At 45.6% G+C, this 12,514-nt stretch overlaps 1 protein-coding gene across 1 annotated transcript in view; it reads right to left on the reverse strand.

Moving 5' to 3' along the window:
• The window catches only part of tspan33b (tetraspanin 33b), a 79,920-nt gene that overhangs the window by 66,638 nt on the left and 768 nt on the right, over positions 1–12,514 (reverse strand). The gene's annotated exons all lie outside the window — the stretch shown is intronic.

Genomic DNA, 12,514 nt, shown 5'->3' on the forward strand with positions numbered 1-12,514 from the left:
CCATGTTCTTATCAAACTTCCTCTTACCTTATACCAAGTTTTGCTCACTGTGCCACTGACACTCAAGGAACCCTCAACACCTCACTCCACTTGTCCTCCATGTCTAACTCTCCCAAACCCTCTGCTCTCCCACTTCACCTGTCCACCCAACTCCACTGTTCTGCCCTGCTCAGCAGCCCCATTCTGTTCTCTGCTCAGCTCACTCTCTCCCTGCTCACAATGGCAACCCTCTACACTCAGTTCCTTGCCCCTTTCATCTCCAATCCCAACTTTGTTCTCCCACTCTCAGCTATCTTCTCCAGGTCTGCTCAGCATCCCTCATTTAGTTGTCTCTCTCCACCCTCGCTCTCACGCCCCATTACCCATCTCTGTCAATCTCAGCTCTGCTTTCCTACTCCCAACTCTCGTCTCCAGCTCCCCTCAGTATCCCCATGCTGCTCTCCTCCACACCCCACTCCGATATCTCACTCCCAGTTATGCTCAATAGTAAAGGCGCTGTGTTCACTTGGACAGTAAATTATCCCCTGCAGTTGCAATGGCAATACACACAGCCTTTTTTTCAATGGGGAGCAATTGCAGAACTGTGAAGTACAGAGGGATTTGAATGCTCAGGTACATAAATCACAAAAGATTAGCATGAAGGTAGAAGAGCTGATTTTGGAAGGCAAAGATAAGCCAGGTCGATACCCAGCTTACCTGGCTAGGAAGAAAATTGCTCCACATTCCATTGTGTCTGATAGGGAGAGAACTGTCAACATCACTCGCAAACTAAAAAAGATTAATGTCAGATTTCGGGAATTCTATGCAGTTATATCGATCAGAGGGCTGTGGGGGTGGAGTAGCGAGAATGGAATCCTTTACTGAAAACCTGGCCCTCCCTGGTATAAACACAGATCAGCGCTCCCTTTTAAATGCACCTCTGATGACACAGGAGGTGCAAGAGGCAGTAAGGCAGCTCCAAGGTGGCAAAGCACCTGGGTTCCTGAGTGAATTTTACAAGGAGTTTATACATGTTAGCTGAACGACTTCTGGAGATGTATAGTCATTCGTGTAGCCAACTGCCTTCCACTCTCATAGGGAGGTCAATATCTCCCTTATTTTAAAGAAAGAAAAAGACCCTGAGGATTGCACATTGCGTAGACCAATCTCATTGCTGAATGTGGACTTCAAAGTTTTATCAAAGGTATTGGCTCTGAAGTTGGAAAAGGTGCTGCCCGTTATTATAAAAGAGAACCGGACAGGTTTTATCAACGGCCACAGGTCCTTCAACAATATTAGGAGGGTACTGAACACAGTGCAAGTTTGTCAGCAGGGATTGATTCCGGGCTTGGTGGTCTCCCTGGATGCAGAAAAGGCTTTTGATCGGGTGGATTGGTTGTATCTATTTGCTGTTCTAGATCGCTTTGGGTCTGGGAAGGACTTTCGCCAGGGGGGTGGTAGTGTTATATAGAGACCCCAAGGCGAATGGGGTCAAATCGAGCAATTTTAGTGTGGGAAGAGGCAGCCGACAGGAGTGTCCCCTCTTGCCGTTGCTGTTACCTTGGTATTTGAACCATTGGCAAAGGCGATCAGAAAGGAACCTGAAATAGTGGCACCAAAAGTGGGAATTGGGGAACACAAAATTACTTTTTATGTGGATGATGTCCTTCTGATTTTGGCTAATCCCAAAAAATCCATACCCCAGCTAATACAAAAACATTAAATTATTTGGCAGCTTTTCAGGATACAAGATAAATTTTGCAAAGTTGGAAGTCATGCCCATGGGGGGATTGGTGGAAGTACCAAAGTTGGAGGACGGAATAGAGTTTCCTTTTAGGTGATCACAGAAAAGTGTTCTCTATCTGGGAATTTTTATTATCCCTACCTTCTGATAGCTGTACTGAGCTAACTTTGTGCAGTTAGAACATAGAATATAGAACAATACAGCGCAGAACAGGCCCTTCGGCCCTCAGTGTTGCGCCGACCTGTGAACTATTCTCAGCTCGTCCCCTATACTATCCTAAAATCATCCATGTGCTTATTTAAGGATTGTTTAAATCTCCCTAATGTGGGTGAGTTGACTACATTAGCAGGTAGGGCATTCCACGCCCTTACCACTCTCTGTGTAAAGAACCTGCCTCTGACATCTGTCTTAAATCTATCACCCCTCAATTTGTAGTTATGCCCCCTCAACATGCTGACTTTCACTGTCTACCCTATCTAATCCTCTGATCATCTTGTATGTCTCTATCCAATCCCCTCCTAGCCGCCTTCTTTCCAATGAGAACAGGACCAAGTCTCTCAGCCTTTTCTCATAAGACCTTCCCTCCAGACCAGGCAACATCCTGATAAATCTCCTCTGCACCTTTTCCCATGCTTCCACATCCTTCCCGAAATATGGGGACCAGAACTGTACACAATATTTCAAGTATATAGTTTTGTATAGTTGCAGCATGATATTGCGGTTCCCGAACTCGATCCCTCTACGAATGAAACTTAACACACCGTATGCCTTCTTAACAGCACTATCCACCTGGTGGCAACTTTCAGGGATCTATGTACATGGACTCCAAGATCCCTCTGCACATCCACACTACCAAGAATCTTTCCATTGACCCAGTATTCTGCCTTCCTGTTATTCTTCCAAAGTGAATCACCTCACATTTAGCTGCATTGAGCTCCATTTGCCACCTCTCAGCCCAATTCTGCAGTTTATCCAAGCTCCCCCTGCAACCTGTAACATTCTTCCACCCTGTCCACTACTCCGACTTTACTGTCGTCTGCAAATTTACTAATCCATCCACCTATGCCTGTGTCTAAGTCATTTATAAAGATGACAAACAGCAGTGGTCCCAAAACAGATCTTTGTGGCACACCACTAGTAACCGTACTCTAGGCTGAATATTTTCCATCAACCACCACCTGCTGCCTTCTTTCAGAAAGCCAGTTTCTAATCCATACTGCTAAATCACCCTCAATTCCATGCCTCTGCATTTTCTCCAACAGTCTGCCATGTGGAACCTTATCAAAGGCTTTACTGAAGTTCATGTACACCACGTCAACTGCCCTACCCTCATCTACATAGAACATAGAACATAGAAGAATACAGCGCAGAACAGGCCCTTCGGCCCTCAGTGTTGCGCCGACCTGTGAACTATTCTCAGCTCGTCCCCTATACTATCCTAAAATCATCCATGTGCTTATTTAAGGATTGTTTAAATCTCCCTAATGTGGGTGAGTTGACTACATTAGCAGGTAGGGCATTCCACGCCCTTACCACTCTCTGTGTAAAGAACCTGCCTCTGACATCTGTCTTAAATCTATCACCCCTCAATTTGTAGTTATGCCCCCTCAACATGCTGACTTTCACTGTCTACCCTATCTAATCCTCTGATCATCTTGTATGTCTCTATCCAATCCCCTCCTAGCCGCCTTCTTTCCAATGAGAACAGGACCAAGTCTCTCAGCCTTTTCTCATAAGACCTTCCCTCCAGACCAGGCAACATCCTGATAAATCTCCTCTGCACCTTTTCCCATGCTTCCACATCCTTCCCGAAATATGGGGACCAGAACTGTACACAATATTTCAAGTATATAGTTTTGTATAGTTGCAGCATGATATTGCGGTTCCCGAACTCGATCCCTCTACGAATGAAACTTAACACACCGTATGCCTTCTTAACAGCACTATCCACCTGGTGGCAACTTTCAGGGATCTATGTACATGGACTCCAAGATCCCTCTGCACATCCACACTACCAAGAATCTTTCCATTGACCCAGTATTCTGCCTTCCTGTTATTCTTCCAAAGTGAATCACCTCACATTTAGCTGCATTGAGCTCCATTTGCCACCTCTCAGCCCAATTCTGCAGTTTATCCAAGCTCCCCCTGCAACCTGTAACATTCTTCCACCCTGTCCACTACTCCGACTTTACTGTCGTCTGCAAATTTACTAATCCATCCACCTATGCCTGTGTCTAAGTCATTTATAAAGATGACAAACAGCAGTGGTCCCAAAACAGATCTTTGTGGCACACCACTAGTAACCGTACTCTAGGCTGAATATTTTCCATCAACCACCACCTGCTGCCTTCTTTCAGAAAGCCAGTTTCTAATCCATACTGCTAAATCACCCTCAATTCCATGCCTCTGCATTTTCTCCAACAGTCTGCCATGTGGAACCTTATCAAAGGCTTCACTGAAGTTCATGTACACCACGTCAACTGCCCTACCCTCATCTACATAGAACATAGAACATAGAAGAATACAGCGCAGTACAGGCCCTTCGGCCCTCGATGTTGCGCCGATCCAAGCCCACCCAACCTACACTAGCCCACTGTCCTCCATATGCCTACCCAATGCCCGCTTAAATGCCCATAATGAGGGAGAGTCCACCACTGCTACTGGCAGGGCATTCCATGAACTCATGACTCGCTGAGTAAAGAACCTACCCCTAACATCTGTCCTATACCTACCCCCCCTTAATTTAAAGCTATGCCCCCTTGTAATAGCTGACTCCATACATGGAAAAAGATTCTCACTGTCGACCCTATCTAAACCTCTAATCATCTTGTACACCTCTATCAAGTCACCCCTAAACCTTCTTTTCTCCAATGAAAACAACCCCAAGTGCCTCAGCCTTTCCTCATACGATCTTTCTACCATACCAGGCAACATCCTGGTAAACCTCCTCTGCACCCGTTCCAGTGCCTCCACATCCTTCCTATAGTATGGCGACCAAAACTGCACACAATACTCCAGATGCGGCCGCACCAGAGTCTTATACAACTGCAACATGACCTCAGTACTCCGGAACTCAATTCCTCTACCAATAAAAGCCAGTACGCCATATGCCTTCTTCATCGCACTATTTACCTGGGTGGCAACTTTCAAAGATCTGTGTACATGGACACCAAGATCCCTCTGCTCATCCACACTACCAAGTATCCGTCCATTAGCCCAGTACCCCATCTTTTTATTACTCTTACCAAAGTGAATCACCTCACACTTAGCTACATTGAACTCCATTTGCCACCTTTCTGCCCAGTTCTGCACCTTATCTATATCCCGCTGTAACCTGCCACATCCTTCCTCACTGTCTACAAGTCCTCCGACTTTCGTATCATCCGCAAACTTGCTCACCCAACCTTCTAACCCCTCCTCCAGGTCATTTATAAAAATGACAAACAGCAATGGTCCCAAAACAGATCCTTGCGGAACACCGCTAGTGACGGCACTCCAAGATGAACCTTTGCCATCAACTACTACCCTCTGTCTTCTTCCAGCCAGCCAACTCCTAATCCAAACCTCCAACTCACCCTCAATGCCATACCTCCGTATTTTTTGCAGTAGCCTACCATGGGGAACCTTATCAAACGCCTTACTAAAATCCATATACACCACATCTACCACTTTCCCCTCGTCCACCTCATTAGTCACCTTCTCAAAGAATTCAATAAGGTTTGTGAGGCACGACCTGCCCTTCACAAAACCATGCTGACTATCCTTGATCACATTATTCCTCTCCAGATGTTCATAAATCCTATCCCTTACAATTCTCTCTAAGATTTTGCCCACAACAGAAGTGAGACTCACCGGCCCATAGTTACTAGGGTTATCCCTACTCCCCTTCTTGAACAAGGGGACCACATTTGCTAGCCTCCAATCTTCTGGCACTACTCCTGTAGACAACGAGGACATAAAAATCAAGGCCAATGGCTCTGCAATCTCCTCCCTTGCTTCCCAGAGACTCCTAGGATAAATGTCATCAGGCCCAGGGGACTTATCTATTTTCACCCTTTCCAGAATTTCCAACACCTCTTCTCTACATACCTCAAAGCTATCCATTCTACTTAATTGTGACTCAGTACTCACATTGACAACAATGTCCTGTTCCTGATTGAATACTGACGAAAAGTATTCATTCAATGTCTCCCCAATCTCTTCAGCCTCCACATGCAACTTCCCACTACTATCCTTGACTGGACCTATTCCTACCCTAGTCATTCTTTTATTCCTGACATACCTATAGAAAGCCTTAGGGTTTTCCCTAATCCTACCAACTAAGGACCTTTCATGTCCCTCCTTGCTGCTCTTAGCTCTCTCTTCAGGTCCTTCCTGGCTACCTTATAACTCTCAATCGCCCCAATGGATCTTCACGCCTCATCTTTACACAGGCCGCCCTCTTCCATTTAACAAGGGATTCCAATTCCTTATTAAACCACGGCTCCCTCACACGACCCTTTCCTCCCTGCCTGACGGGTACATACTTATCAAGGACACTCAATAGTTGCTCCTTGAACAAGCTCCACATATCAATTACGCCCTTGCCTTGAAGCTTACTTTTCCAAGCCACACATTCTAAGTCATGCCTCACCGCATCATAATTTCCCTGCCCCCAGCTATAACTCTTGCCCTGTAGTGCACACTTATCCCTCTCCATCACTAGAGTAAAAGTCACCGAATTGTGGTCACTGTCCCCAAAGTGCTCACCTACCTCTAATTCTAACACCTGGCCTGGTTCATTATCCAGAACCAAATCCAGTATGGCCTCACCTCTTGTTGGCCTATCTACATATTGTGTCAGGAAACCCTCCTGCACACATTGGACAAACACTGACCCATCTAACGAACTTGAGCTATAGCTTTCCCAATCAATATCAGGAAAGTTAAAGTCCCCCATAACAACCACCCTATTACTTTCACCCTTCTCTTGAATCATCCTCGCAATCCTTTCATCTACGTTTCTAGGACTATTAGGAGGCCTGTAAAAAACTCCTAACAGGGTGAGCTCACCTTTCCTATTCCTAACCTCAGCCCAAACTACCTCAGATGGTAAGTTTTCATCCATCGTCCTTTCCACAGCTGTAATACTATCTTTGACAAGCAATGCCACACCTCCCCCTCTTTTACCCCCACCTCTAACCCTACTAAAACATTTAAACCCTGGAACCTGTAACAGCCAATCCTGTCCCTGTTCTACCCATGTCTCCGTAATAGCCACAACATCGAAGTCCCAGGTACCAACCCACGCTGCAAGTTCACCTACCTTATTTCGTATACTTCTTGCATTGAAGTATACACACTTCAAGCCACTTTCCTGTTTACAGGCACCCTCCTTTGAAATTGATGCCATGTTCCTAACCTCCCTACACTCCAGGTCCTGCACCCTAAAACTACAGTCTGGGTTCCCATGCCCCTGCAGAGTTAGTTTAAACCCCCCCCAAGAGCACTAGCAAACCTCCCACCAAGGATACTGGTGCCCCTCAGGTTCAGGTTTATAGAGGTCCCACCTTCCCCAAAAAGAACCCCAGTTATCCAAATACCGGAATCCCTCCCTCCTGCACCATCCCTGTAGCCACGCATTTAACTGTTCTCTCTCCCTATTCCTCGACTCTCTATCACGTGGCACGGGTAACAAACCAGAGACAACAACTCTGTTCGTTCTAACTTTGAGCTTCCAACCTAGCTCCCTGAAAGCCTGCCTAACATCCTCAGTGCTCCTCCTACCTATGTCATTGGTGCCAATGTGGACCACGACTTCGGGCTGCTCCCCCTCCCCCTTAAGGACCCGGAAAACACGATCAGAGACATCACATACCCTTGCACCTGGGAGGCAACATACCAAACGTGAGTCTCTCTCGTTCCCACAAAACCGCCTATCTGTGCCCCGAACTATCGAGTCCCCAATTACTAATGCTCTGCTCTTCTCCACCCTTCCCTTCTGAGTAATGGGGACAGGCTCCGTGCCAGAGGCCTGAGCCCCGTTACTTACCCCTGGTAAGTCGTCCCCCCCACAAGTATCCAAAACGGTATACTTGTTCTTGAGGGGAACGGCCGCAGGGGGTCCCTGCACTGGCTGCTTCCTCCCAGTCCCCCTCACTGTCACCCATCTATCTGCCATCTTTGGAGTTACTACTTCCCTAAAGCTCCGATCTATGACCCCCTCTGCCTCCCGAATGATCCTAAGTTCATCCAACTCCAGCTCCAGTTCCCTAACACGGTCTTGGAGGAGCTGGAGATGGGTGCACTTCCTGCAAGTGTAATCAGCAGGGATGACCATGGCATCCCTCACCTCAAACATGTTGCAAGAGGAACATTACACTGCCTTCACTGCCATCCCTCTGAAAGTAACCTTTTATAAAAAAAAACTGGGTCTAAAGAATACAACAAGCAAAATGCAGCATTTACCTACTTACCACAACGGGTCTTATTATTTAGGTTAGAGGAGGGCGGGAGGTGGGAGACACTACCTCTGTAGTGCCTCGGGTTCTTCTCCTGCCCGCTTTTAAAGGGAAAAAAACCTACCCGGCTGCCCCTCTGGTCTTCGTCACTTCCCCCTGCTGCTCCCGCTCTTTCTGTAAAGAGAGAAAAAAACACCGCTGCCCGCTACAAGAGATGCAATTTCTGTAGTAAACCACGGTTCCCTTACCTTATCACTTCCTCCCTGCCTGACAGGGACATACCTATCAAGGGCACCCAATATCTGTTCCTTAAACCACCTGCACATTTCCATTGTCTGCATCCCCTGCATTTTGCTACCCCATTCTATGCATCCTAATTCTTGCCTAATCGCATTGTAATTGCCCTTGCCCCATCGATAACTCTTGACCTGTGGCATGGACCTATCCCTTTCCATCGCTAAACTAAACGTAACTGAATTATGGTCACTCTCTCTAAAGTGCTCACCTACAACTAAATCAAACACCTGGCTTGGTTCATTACCAAGCACCAGATCCAGTATGGCTTCCCCTCTTGTCGGCCCTTCGACATACTGTGTCAGGAAATCCTCCTGTACACATTGGACAAAAACTGATCCATCCGATGTACTAGAGTTATAGCATTTCCAGTCAATGTTGGGGAAGTTAAAGTCCTCCATAATGACCACTCTGTTCTTTTCACTCCTACCCAGAATGATTTTGCTAATCCTCTCTTCCACGTCCCTGGAACTCTGCGGAGGCCTATAAAAAACTCCAAGCAGTGTGAGCTCTCCTCTCCTGTTTCTAACCTCAGCCCACACTACCTCAGTAGACCAGTCCTCATCAAAAGTTCTCTCAGCCACTGTTATCCTACCCTTGACTAACAAGGCCATACCTCCCCCTCTTTTACCGCCTTGCCTGTTCTTAATGAAAGATCTAAACCCTGGAACCTGCAACATCCATTCCTCACCCTGCTCTATCCATGTCTCCGAAATGGCCACAACATCGAAGTCCCAGGTACCTATCCATGCTGCAAGCTCGCCTACCTTATTTCAGATACTTCTAGCGTTGAAGTAGACACACTTCAAACCGATTTGCTGTCTGCCAGCACATTCCTTTGACCCTGAAATCCTGTCCCTGTCCTCCCTATTCTCATCCTCCTGTGCACTGCAACTACACCTCAGGTTCCCATCCTCCTGCTAAGCTAGTTTAAACGCACCCAAACAGCACCAGCGAATTTCCCACCCAGGATATTAGTATCCCTCTGGTTCATGTGAAGACCGTCCTGTTTGTACAAATCCCACCTTCCACAGAATGTGCCCCAATTATCCCAGAACCTGAAACCCTTCCTCCTGCACCATCCTTGCAGCCACATGTTCAGTTGTTTGAGAGAATAAAGCAGGACTTGCAACAGTGGGAGGGACTACCCATATCATGGTTAGGCTGTGTAGCCTTGATTAAATTGATTCTTCTTCCTCGGTTATTATATCCCATGAGGATGCTCCCGTTGTTATTACCCAAACAAGCGCGCTGCGGAGGTTTGCCGGTTGGCTTGGATTCTTTATTTGGAGCTGTAGGGGCCCCCTAATTAAATTTACTAAGCTGCAACTTCCACAGGATATGGGGGGGAATGACCTTCCAGATCTGAAGAGATACCAAATAGGCACCCTGCTGTCATATGTAGGCGAATGGGTGCACAATGACTCAAAGTCGATATGGCTTGATGTTGAGGCCTCGCAGATGAGATGCCCCCTCATCAACTTTCAGTTTATGGATAAGATGAGATCTATGGTTGAGCACTGTGAGAGCCTGATTATCATAAATACAGTGAAAGCATGGAGGATAATGCGGCTGGGTGAGGGCAATTTGCTTAAAACTTCGCCGTTCACCCCATTACTAGAAGCCCCAAAATTTAGACCGGGTCAATGGACTCTGGCTTTAGAGCATGGGAAGGTAAGGGAATCTCCTGTTTGGGAGATTTATTCGAGGGAGAGGTCTTGATGTCTTTTAACTAATTAAGTCAGAAATATGGGATTCCCAATAGGGACCTTTTCTGATACTTCCAGGTTTGGGATTATATACAGAAGAAGACCACACTTTTGGCCCAGCCCTACAAGTCGTATATAGAAAGAAAAGTGCTCCGATATGGGTGCTCTCTCAGTTAGCACCATATACCATCTGCAGAGAGGGAATGCCTTGGGAGATATGGAAAGACTCAATGGGATCTGGAATCAGGAATTAGGGAATTAAATCTCAGCGGAAACATGGGAGGATATATGGGAGAAAGTGAGGACTGCAGATGCTGGAGATCAGAGTCTAGAGTGTGTTGCTGGGAAAAACAAGGAAGTATTTGAAGCCACAATCAGACTAGCCATGATGCTGCCAAATGGCAGAACAGACTTGAGGGATCTCCCTCTGCTCTAATTTGTTTTTTCTTTCACATCATTGATTTTAATTGTTCCATCATTAGTACTGGTGCCTTCAGCTAAAGCTGCAACTCTGTTATTCCTTCTCTTTTTTTAAAAGACGCTCCTTAAAACATTCCACTTGGATTGAGGTTTGGTCGCCTGACCTAATATTTTATGTGTCTCAGTGTACAATTTGTTTGACAACACTGCTTTGAAGTGCCTTTTGACTTTTTTTACATTAAAATATGAATGGATTGCCTAAGCATGTGGTAGAGGCAGATTCAGTCAATCCTTTGTTATGAAGGAAACAAAAACAAGTTCAAATTAGGCTAATCAGTTTAAGTTATGCCCCAGATACGAAAATCCAATCGAATTTGAATTTTACTGTTTGGGAGGACATCAAACCAAAGAAATGGGGGATGTCCAGGATGTTTTGGGGTATAAAATCAGACATTTCATTGGTTTGATGTGCTCCCAAATAGTAAAATTCAAATTCAATCAGATTTTGGTATTTGGGGCATAATTTAAACTGATTGGCCTAATTTGAATTTGTTTTTTTTGTTCCATGACAACACAGCTGCACTATTGGATTCATAGTCAAATGTTACATTTTAAATTGTCTCAGCACACTGTGTGCCTCTCTAAGTCTGTGCCAGTCTCTCTTAAAGGTACAGTACACCTCTACACCTTCATAGCACCTTCCCAAAAGATTAGCGTCATAGAGATGAATAGCATGAAATACGGGGAGAATGCGGGTAAGTGGAGTTGAAATGCCCATCAGCCATGATTGAATGGCGGAGTGGACTCGATGGGCCGAATGGCCTTACTTCCACTCCTTTGTCTTATGGTCTTATGGAAAACAGACCCTTAGGTTCAACTTGTTGATGCTGACCAGATATCCCAACCTAATCTAGTCCCACTTGCCAGCACCTGGCCCACATCCCTCCAAACCCTTCCTATTCATATATCCATCCAGATACCTTTTAAATGTTGTAATTGTACCAGACTCCACCGCCTCCTCTGGCAGCTCATTCCATAAACGCACCACCCTCTGCATGAAAAGGTTACCCCTTAGGTCTCTTTTAAATCTTTACCCTCCCACCCTAAACCTATGCCCTCTAGTTCTGGACTCCCTCACCCCAGGGAAAAGACTTTGTCTATAAATATCTAAAAAGATAAAGCTGCAAGGCTACAGGAAAAGGCGAAGGATGTGAGACTGCCTGAGTTCTCCTTGCTAACAGCTGACAAAACACAGCCCTCAAAATAGTATCTCTTTGTGCTGTAACAAATAAAGGATCCATATAAATGCAAGCTGTTAAACGTATCCATGCTCTTGTCTCAATGTGTAAAAAATCCCATTGTGTTATTTCAAAGAAGAGCAGGAGCAGTTCTGAAGAAGGGCCACTGGACTCAAAACATTAACTCTGCGTTCTCTCCATAAATACTGCCAGACCTGCTGAGTTTCTCCAGCAATTTCTGCTTTCGTTTTATATTATCACAAAGTCCGGATTATCCAGTTGTTATCAAAATGCTGTCTGGAGGAATTTCTGTTTGCAAATTTGTTGCTGCATTGCCTACATATCAAAAATGTTTTTCATCTGCCAATGGGACACCTGATGCTGGTGAAAAGTGGTGATATAAAAGCAAGATTTTACTTTTGGATGGAAGCAAATTTCACACTCTTCTGGGTAAAAGAAATTCTCTTGAATGTTATCAAACCGAAACCTAGGGTGCAGATACGTAGATTTTTGAAAGTGGTGTCACAGGTAGAAAAAGGTATTTGGCATGCTTATCTTCATCAGTCAGAGAATTGAGTACAGGAGTTGGGATGTCATGTTGTGACTGTACAAGACATTGGAGAAGGCTACATTTGGAGTACTGCATACAATTCTGGTCATCCTGCTATAGGAAGGATGTTATTAAATTGG

The sequence above is a fragment of the Chiloscyllium plagiosum genome, unplaced genomic scaffold, assembly GCF_037043375.1.
Source record: "Chiloscyllium plagiosum isolate Xiang-an unplaced genomic scaffold, Cpla_swu_hap1 HiC_scaffold_10, whole genome shotgun sequence".
NCBI lineage: Eukaryota > Metazoa > Chordata > Chondrichthyes > Orectolobiformes > Hemiscylliidae > Chiloscyllium > Chiloscyllium plagiosum.